Source organism: Myodes glareolus, chromosome 16 (genome assembly GCF_982192425.1).
Source record: "Myodes glareolus chromosome 16, mMyoGla1.1, whole genome shotgun sequence".
NCBI lineage: Eukaryota > Metazoa > Chordata > Mammalia > Rodentia > Cricetidae > Myodes > Myodes glareolus.
The window spans coordinates 2,870,924-2,880,705 of NC_142041.1; the positions used below are offsets into that span (position 1 = coordinate 2,870,924).

The 9,782-nt window shown below is 41.7% G+C and overlaps 1 long non-coding RNA gene across 1 annotated transcript; it reads left to right on the top strand.

Moving 5' to 3' along the window:
- The first annotated feature begins 4,710 nt into the window (after positions 1–4,710).
- LOC125391250 (uncharacterized) lies at positions 4,711–8,953 on the top strand. Its single transcript, XR_015735171.1, has 3 exons — positions 4,711–4,821; positions 8,013–8,102; positions 8,696–8,953. It is a non-coding gene; the product is annotated as an uncharacterized LOC125391250 (long non-coding RNA).
- Positions 8,954–9,782: the final 829 nt, after the last annotated feature.

Sequence of the window (9,782 nt, forward strand, 5' to 3'; positions counted from 1 at the left end):
TCACTGAGTTCTAATGAAAAGGGAATTTTTCTATCGTCAGGGAAAAGACGATAGAGACGAAAGGAGAGAGAGAGAGAGAGAGAGAGAGAGAGAGTAAGAGAGAGAGAGAGAGAGAACATGGGAAACAGCATTGGAAGAAGAATGGACAGCTTGTACTTAGTTATTAACAATGAAATGGAGATTGACTTTGAAAAAGATATACAGCAACCTGGTCCATTTAAAACTGAATCACATCATTTCATTCTTTATTTAAGGACCTCCAAATGTGGTCTCCATTTTCAAAAAATGGTAACAGATGTGGGCTCTTAGCATCACTAACAGCACTCAGCATGCCTAGTCTCTGGCATTTTCTCCAAGTTCATGTCCTTTGCAATTCATGGAGAAATAAAGAAAACCAAGCAAACAACAACAACCCCTGTGCTTCGCTCTGGCCATTTTACAGGAGTGCTCGTTCCTTAGCAGTCAGTCCTTCATCAAACTGAGGAGCCTTCGCTTTGAGAGCAGTCCTCCCGACCCACTGCCCAGCACTCAGTGCGTCCTATCTTACTGCTTTACTGTCTCATAGTATTTTTATTGGTTTATAATTTATATGATTTTATTTTTTGTGCATTGGAATGAGGATGTCAGATCCCCTGGAAATGGAGTCACAGACAGTTGTGAGATACCATGTGGGTGCTGGAAATTGATCCTGGGTCCTCTGGAAAAGCAGCCGGTGCTCTTAACTGCTGAGCCATCTCTGCAGCCCCAGTATTTTCACTATCAACATTGAGATGCCCATTTATTTGCTTTGAGTGCTGTCTTTTTTTTTCTATGAAATTCAGTGGAAACAAACTAGACTCTGCTGTGTCTCAGCATCTGAAAAATTTGCCAGTGTTAAATGGATACATGAGTACATGGGACTGTGAGACTGAATGAGCAAGGGGGACATGGAAACATGAGATATAAGAGTACTCTTAAGGTTTCTCTGAGTCAGGGCAAGCCCAGAGCAGGAAAGTGAAAGGCTAAATTGATTACATGTGTCTTACTTATAAGGTAGGAAACACTGTAACACTCTTTTGCTAATGCAGTAAGCACACATCTGATGACTGTTTGTACAAACCTAGGATTGCACAGATACAAATTGAGGTTTTCATCTGTGTCACACTGTAACATTTTTTGTGTGTTTGTTTCCCTGGGAGTTGGTATTGATGAGGCATGTTATTGAAGAAAGCCTCTTTCAGCTCATAAGCTGTTGTCCCTTCCACTACTGCTTCTGGGCTGTTATTGATTGGATGATTCTCTTACGTAAAGGAAAACAGAGCCCCAAACCAAAATCAATCAGTGCAAGCAAGATACGTGCTATCTGACATTGCCTCACAGCGTTAAAGAATGGTTCAACTTGGTCACTAACTGATCTTGATTGTCAACATGATTGGACTGAGAAGTGCCAAGGAGCCTCCTGAAACCATTTCTGGGTGTTCCTATAGGGTTTGGTTAATCAGAGAAGATTAACCAAAGATGGAAAGGCCCTCCACAAATGTTGATAGTACCAATCTGTAGGCTTGGTACTGCATGGGGACCAAAGTAGACAACGGAGAAACTATTAGTGTGGTTATTCTCTCCTTCTCTGCTTCTGACTACCCTATGGGAGCTGCTCGGTTCAGACACACACTGTCTGGGTCTCCAAAACTAGGCAAACAGCAGCCTTTCTTCCCTTAAGATTGTGGATATTTGGTCACAGATTAAAAAAATAATAAAGCACATATCTTTATGTGTTATAGATATGATATTTGTTGTTTCTAAAGTAAAGGAATGCCTATAAGAAATAAAGATAACTTTTTGAAGTTATCGTATTCACCATTGACATATATTGGAATCTATAATTTAAAAGTTTGCCAAGCAAGTGACACATGCCTTTAATTCCAACATTTCAGAGCCAAGCAAATCTCTGTAAATCCAGGGCCAGCAAAATCCAGGGCAACCAATTATAAAAAGTGAGACCCTGTGTAAAAAAAATTTAAAAAAAGTCAGGCATGGTTGCGTACACCTTTAATCCAAGCATTTGGGAGGCAGAGGCAGGCAAACCTTTGTGAGTTTGAGGACTGCCTGGTCTACAGAGCAAGTTCCAGAGCAGTCAGGGCTACACAGAGAAACTCTGTCTTGAAAAACCAATAGTAATAATAATAATAATAATTTAATTAAAATAAAATAAATAACAGAATTAAAAAGATTAAGTGCAAGAATGCTATCTGTTCCCTTATTTGTAACAACAAAAATACTAACATAGAATATGTGAAACTTGATGGGAAATCCTATAACTTACAAAATAATATAGCTGTAAAACCTACAGAATATTTATTATTTGAATGTAAGTCACATAAAATAGTATTTATAGTGCAGTGGTCTCTTCTACTTATGATGAACATGTTCCAAGACACAGACTGGGTACCTGAAACTGAAGGTTGCATCTATCTATGCACTTTTGTCTTTGAATGCATATGCATGGGAAGATGCAATACATAAACTTACAAGGTATAAGATCAACAGCAATACTAGCAATGAATTGCAACAACTGCAGAAGCTTGTTTTTTTTTTCATAATCCTAAAAGTGGATCCTGTCAATCTCAGCACACAGTTTATTTCTTTGTTAAGTTGCAGGCTTTCATTTTCTCCTTTTCATCTAAAAAAACCATTTTGGACTGGAGAAATGGTTCCATAAGCGAGAGCGAGCACTAGTTGCTCTTCCAGAGAAGCTGGAGTTGATGTCCAGAACCCATTCAGTGGCTCACAACCACCGATATCTCTAGCTCCAGGGGGTCCAATGCCCTCTGGTGACCTCTGTGGGCACCAGGCATCCAGAAGGGAAACAGACATGCATGCAGAGCAAACGCCCAACACATAAGAAGTAAATACATTTTAGAAAGAAAATATAAAAAAAATCCACAAAAGAAACACTTTATGACCTCTTTGGGGAGATGAGTGAATGTCGGTGGTCACGTGACCTGTACACTGGGGCAAGTGTGAAGCAAAATAAGGGTTTATTTTTTTTTTAACATAAGAACTACAATACCACTCAGTTAGCCCGATAACCAAGCTATCTGTTGAGCAATGTGGATGGGACACACAGCATGCCTACTCTGGCAAAGGGAAGAGTCTGGTCCCAGGCAGGACAGGATAGAAGTCTTTGGATTTTATCACTTTGCTCAAAAAAAGCAGTCAATTTGACACTTGGAATTGTTTATCTTTTGAGCTTTCTATTTAATATTGTTATATCACCACGGGCCCCTGGCATCTAGAACACTAGAGAACAAAACTAAGGACAAGAAAAGAGGACTTGTGATCCTTTTTGGCTTGTTTGGTTTTGTTTTTTTTTTTGTTTTTTGTTTTTTTTTGGAAAGACCAAAAGTTTTATTTGGAACCTTAAATAAGAGGTTGAACTATTTATAAGATATGGAAGCAGAAAATATCGTATAAAACAGGGAACAAAGCAAAACGCCTGAGTGACAGACAGTTTGTGGAGAGAGCGGGCGACACTAGACGAAGACCTGGAATAATAAATCTGTGATGCTCGCTGTCTCCTGAGGACCCAGAACCCCTGAACACCACCTGAGCACTCAATAGTTTCATTTCAGTTCATCAATTCTAAATGCAAAAATTGGAAATATCAAGACAGCTTAATGATCCTGACTCACAGATTTGTACCTGAACCCACTGCCAAGTTTCCTGGAAGCCTTCCTCCCTGTATGGTGGACTTCTGTGGTTTATCTCACTCACTTTGGCCATAAATATGACCTTACCCATCAGTTCCCGCATCATCACTGCTGGGATGTCTTCCTTAGTGAGATATTTGCACGTTTATGGGTGATGTTTTTGTTTATGGCTGGTGCTAACTGGAGGGGTTAAGATGCTGTCACGCATCCCAATCTATTTCCAGGCAGATAACTGAGGATGAGAGCGAAGGCGCTCCTACGTGTAAGGCCCAGATGCAAGTTCCAGTTTCATATTCATACGATGCTTCTCATGGTCAAGTGCAGATCAAGCGTAAGATTCCAGGCCTGGGGGCTTCCTGTGGACATGTGAGTCATGCTTTCCCACGACCTCATTTCATGTGTTTAGGGTCATCTTACATGTGACAATCAGCCTAGCCTCTGTTACTTCGTGAGCAAAATTAAATGTCTGAGTCCAGACCACTGCCTTGTGTCACTGGCCTACACGGTAGGCTGTGCAAAAGTGTAGAAGGAGCTGGTTATAACAGAAGCTGTTAGCTCCTCCCACTGCTCGGGGAAAATAAAACTAATGCATAGGAGCAAAATCCGAAGAGCCTGCTGGCCACCTGGTGGCTGTAACCACTCTCTCTTTTCCCCTTTGTCTTCTTGCCGCTCACTGCTTGTGTCTACTACTTGTTGATATCCCCACTCCACAAGGACACAACCAGCTGCTTAACTGGAAGACAGGTGCCCGCCCGGAGTTTCTGCATATCTGTTGGAAGTACACTTAGCACTTCCTTTTAAAGGACTTTACATTTCCAATGCCTTTCTAACAACACCTCCAAAGGACACCTCAGTTCCTATTGTGCCGCGTGTCAGAGGATGGCAGCCATGCAAATGGAGCTAACGCCCAGTCCCTACAATGCAAGGGTTCCCCCTTTCACTTCCCTTTGGAGTGTGGGCAGGCACAAGCCTCACGTCTCAGCGTGTGTAGCAAGGCTCCCCGTGCAAATCAGAACTTCCCCTTTGCTTTGTCTGGGACAGTGCTCGAGCCACCAACAGCACCAGTGTTCCAGTAGCCTTGGAAGTTAAGACTGCTTACTCCACCTCAGGTTTCCCAGGGGAAACTAGAAAGGTAAACACCGGCTTTGCCACTCCTTAAATTACCATATGAAAAGGCCGAGGTGGCTGGGCTTTTCTGAGGTCCCTTTAGAGACAAAACTACTGTATCCTGTTCAAAAGAACAGAATCAGTGTTCTACCCCAGGTCGTGGGTGGAGATCCGAAGGTTTAATTAATTCAGAGGGCGTTATCAATCCTGTGGCTGAAAGTCTAACACCCTAACTAGTCTGCATTGCAAAGGCAATGGAAAGAGGGACTCTAGAGGCCAGGGAATGAGTGAAGACACAAGGACCTAGAGGGACAAGGGGCAAACTTTGTTCACTTCAAGCCAAGGCCCTCACCCCTGGCCTCAAGGATGTATTTATAAGTCAAATATTTCTGGTAAAATGTCACTTAACAGAAGTGTTAAAACTGACATTTTACCAGAAAAGTGTACTAAATTGCATCATCAACATATTTATTGCTCTCTGCACATCTGGTTACTACCGTCTTAACTGACTTCTTCCAGAGATTAATACCATGGCAATGTTCTCTAAAACCTATTTGTATCTTAAGGCCTTTTTGTTGGTGGTGCTAATTTTAGTTCTGTGTTTGTCTTCTCGTTTCGGTTCTGTTGTAGTTTTTGGTTGCTGTTCGGGTCTGATCTTTGTGCATCGTGTTTGTTAATTTGGCTTTGCTTTTCTCTCCGTCTGTGTTTAGGAGGCTGGTGGGTTGTGTGCATCCCGCAGCATGTGTGGAGGTCACAGGATAACTTTCCAGAGTCAGTGTCTCCTCTGTCGTCCACCTCAGGTCCCTTGCGCTGGCTTTCAAGCACTTTTACCTGCTGAGCCACCTCCATGGCCGTGCCTGGTCTTGCTTTTTGAGACAAGATTTCTCTGTAGAGCAAGCTGCCCTGAAACCACTATTCCTGCTGTTTCCATCTACCAAGTGTTAGGACATGACGTCACATTCAATCAGACCTGTTTTATCATTGGTGTGTATATGTGGTGTATGTGGTGTGTGTGTGTGTATGTGTTACGCGGAGAAAGCATATGCACACATGAGCAAATGTGTAGAAGTTAAGGTTCATTTTGAGTGTCCCAGATGGCATCAATTTGTTTCTTGAGATGTAGTCTCACCCTGATAGCTGAGAACTCGCATATGAATATGATTAGAGAGAAAAAGAATAAGAAGTTAAGGATTGAGAGACAACGAGAAATTTCTATGAAAATCTCCAACATCTTTCTTTGGAAACTCTATAAACAATCATGGTGAATCATCCAGAAGATCCCTTAAGATGAGGAACTTTCAACATCTCGATAGAATGAAATGACACAGGCTTTGTCATGCTTGTTACGTTTCTGAGTAGCTAAAGTATTTGTCATGAGGGTCTTCTTAAACCAGGCTCCATATCTACGGCATTGCGGTTCTCAGAAACAAACACTAGAATTGGGTTCCCAGAGATCTGGTTGTAGCCATGGCAGGCCTTTCTTGCTGTCCTGACTTTTGTCCTTATACATTTAACTGCAGCGATTCCCAAACTTCTTACTGTTGTGGTTCTTCAGTACAGTTCCCCATGTTATGGTGCCCTCCCCAACCATAAAATTATTTTTGTTTCTACTTTATAACTGTAATTTTGCTATAGTTATGAATCATAATGAAAATATCTGACATGCAGAATATTGGATATGTGGCCCCTGTAAAAGGGTCATTGGACCCCCAAGGGATCATGAATCACAAGTTAAAAAACCTCTGGATTAAAGGGTATTTAACCCTAATTCATAAATTCAAATATATCCTTTAGAAGGAAATAAAACATGCCTGTTCAGGACCTCATATGAAGACATCACCTTGGTTGTCTGGCTCAGAAAAGTATAGAAAAATCTCCTCTGTGATGTGAAACCCAAGAGAAGAAATGGCAATGCTGAGAAATATCAGTGATGGAGGAAATGCTTGTCCTGGAATCCTTACAGGGCTCCTCTTTTCTCCAAGATCAGGCAGCTAACTGAAATGCCAGGGAGTTGACATGGCCCGAAGTAAGCTGGTAACTGAAGGATGAAAGCAGAACCATGGCCCAACACCTCACTCAGAAGCTGAAAGAAAGCCATGCCCTGTGTTATAGTTTAAATATGAGATGTTCTTCTGAGGTTCAAGTGTTGGGACACTTGGTCCCCAGCAGACGGAGTATATAAAACAAGCCTGGCTTAGAGTAGGCTACTAGAAATAAGCCCTTAAGGTTTAGACCATCTTTGGCCTGTGGTCTGCTGTCTGCCTCTTGGTCTATGCCAAAGGCAGAAAGAATCTTGACTACATTTTCTCCCTCCCGTTCACTTCCCTGACATGATGGAATCATGAACAAAAGTTCCTGGAAAGAAGCTGTGTCTGGCCATGAACAAATCGCCTGGAAGGTTCCTGAGTCTACAGAGACCCACGGGCCCACTGGGAATTTCACTACTGTGAAGAGATCAGAATTTTGTAGGCTCAGAGACTAATTACTTATCTTGGGCCAGTTTGAATGTTATGAAATAGACATTCATTGCCTCATCCTGCATATGAACTAATACCTCATGATAATAGAAAACCTCTTAGAAATTGTTAACTCAGCAGAATACCAGCTTCCACTAATCCAAGGACCAAGAATGTCATCAGAGAGCATCTTGGGCTTAGACAAAAGCTCCCCATCTCTCTGTTGTACCCGGTAATGTATTTTAAAGTTGCTTTGATTTATGATTTCTTTTGTTCTATAAAACTACAAAAGCCCCTTGAAACTGCTCCTACATTGGAACATGGAATTTGGGGTAATCTAAATCTCTGTTCCTGAGTTGTGGTCGCTCATAATGACTCCAAAATAAACTCTCTCTCATTCCTTTTAAGATGAGAGCTGAGGGGCTGGAGAGATGGCTCAGTGGTTAAGAGCATTGCCTGCTCTTCCAAAGGTCCTGAGTTCAATTCCCAGCAACCACATGGTGGTTCACAACCATCTGTAATGAGGTCTGGCGCCCTCTTCTGTCCTGCAGACATACACACAGACAGAATATTGTATACATAATAAATGAATAAATAAATAAATAAATATTTTTTAAAAAAAAGATGAGAGCTGAAAAAAAGTCTCTCTGATATCATAAGTTAAAATAAACTTTTCTCTTAAACTGTTTCTACCAGGTTTTTTTAAATCTTTCTTTTTATTTATTCTTTGTTTATTTTACATCATGCCTCCCAATCCCAGCCATCTCCGACCCTGAAAACAAAGCAAAATTTAAGAGGAAAAAAAAGGAAGAAGGGGGATATCTCATCATGGGAGCGGCAGGGTGACACGGTGAGTCACGCAGTAAACCGCTTTATCCGTACATTTTTATAGCAGGCGTTCATTGCGAAGGACCATTAGTCTCTGAAGGCCCCTTTTATCAGAGATTTTTGATACAGAGTTGAGAAAAGTAACTAATATGCCTAGATACTTGCAACAAAATTTGAGAGTGAGGATTTTGTCTGAGATTATAAATAAAAAGGGTTAAATACAGAACCATGGGAAACATTAAAAATTTCCATCTTTACTGAGGTAATGTCCATTTATTACCGAATTTTTATTTTTCAAGTCAGGGTTTCTCTGTACAGCCCTAGCTGTCCTGGAACTTGCTCTGTCAACTAGGCTGGCTTCAAACTCAGAGATCTTCCTGTCTCTGCCTCCAGAGTGCTGGGATTAAAAGTACATACCACCACCATTTGACTATTATCAAAAAAGAAAAAAAAATAAAGCACAGTTCTTAAAAGTTAAAATAGATAATCCTAAAAGAGGAGAACAAAAATCAATCTCATTCACAGTTTTCATGGTAATGGAGCCTTTAGCTTTGACCACACAGAAATGTGCCAAAATCAAAGTTGTAAGCTATACGCATTTACTCTTTCTTACAGAGAAGCCTTCTTGATGCTGTTTCCACACAAATGAACTACTTGTAGGATCTAGACATCTATCAAGAGCAGGCAAGGATTTGAGGACCTACACGCATTCTGTCTCCGTGCCATGTGATTTCGGAAGTAGTTTTCACCCTGAACATTTTTCTCAAGCTGCCTGTGAAGCTAATCTAAGTAACAGTCGGTGTAGACGTCCTAGAAAAGCCAAGCCTATGTTCTATACACTACTTTCTTTTATAAAAGATTTGTTTTCTTCTATGTGCGTGTGCGTACGTGTACATGCGTGTAGGGCGGGGAGGGGTTGTGCGCCAGAATGCCCATGGAGACCACAAGAGGATGTGAGGTTTTCTGGGGCTGGAGTAAGAGGTGCTTGTGAGCCACCCAATGTGAGCACCAGAGATTACACCATAGTCCACTGTAAGAGCACTCTTAACCACTGAGCCCTATTTTCTCTGTAAAGGTGAAATCCACATGACATAGTATGTGACCATTTTGAAGTCAACAGGCAAGTTTGTGTAACAATCAAGTCCCTATCAGCGCATATTCTTCACGGTGCTGGGTAACAATCACCTCCCGGTGTCAAACATCAGCAGCCTGAGAGAAAGTTAATACCCATTAAGTCAGTGGCCTCTCTCCCTCCCTCTGGTCCCTGGAAACTGCCTTTGGCCTTTCTATCTCTGTGGACTTCTCTGTCTTGGACATTTCTTGTAAATGCTGTAATAAAAGTGTACTTGCTGCGAATTCTCACCCAGCCATCTCCTCAGCCCTCCTCTTTCCTCTCCTTTCTCTATGCCTGAAAGCATCGTCTCTTTTCCGGGTCTGCCAGCCCATTCCTTCTTTTAAAAACTGTTATGTCAGTGAGAAGACAACACAAGTGTAGGAGCTTATCTGAAGGAACTCTGCAATCACTGAAACACTATGAATGTGAGAGGAGCAGGGGAAATTGTGAGTCTAGACTGGGGTGTGGCCTCTCAAAGGAGAGGAGTCACAACACGGTCAGCAGTGACCTCAGCAGCAGGACCTATGATTGTGAGATGTCTCACCAACAAGTTACTTAGAATTTGCTATCACATTATAAGTCTCTTGT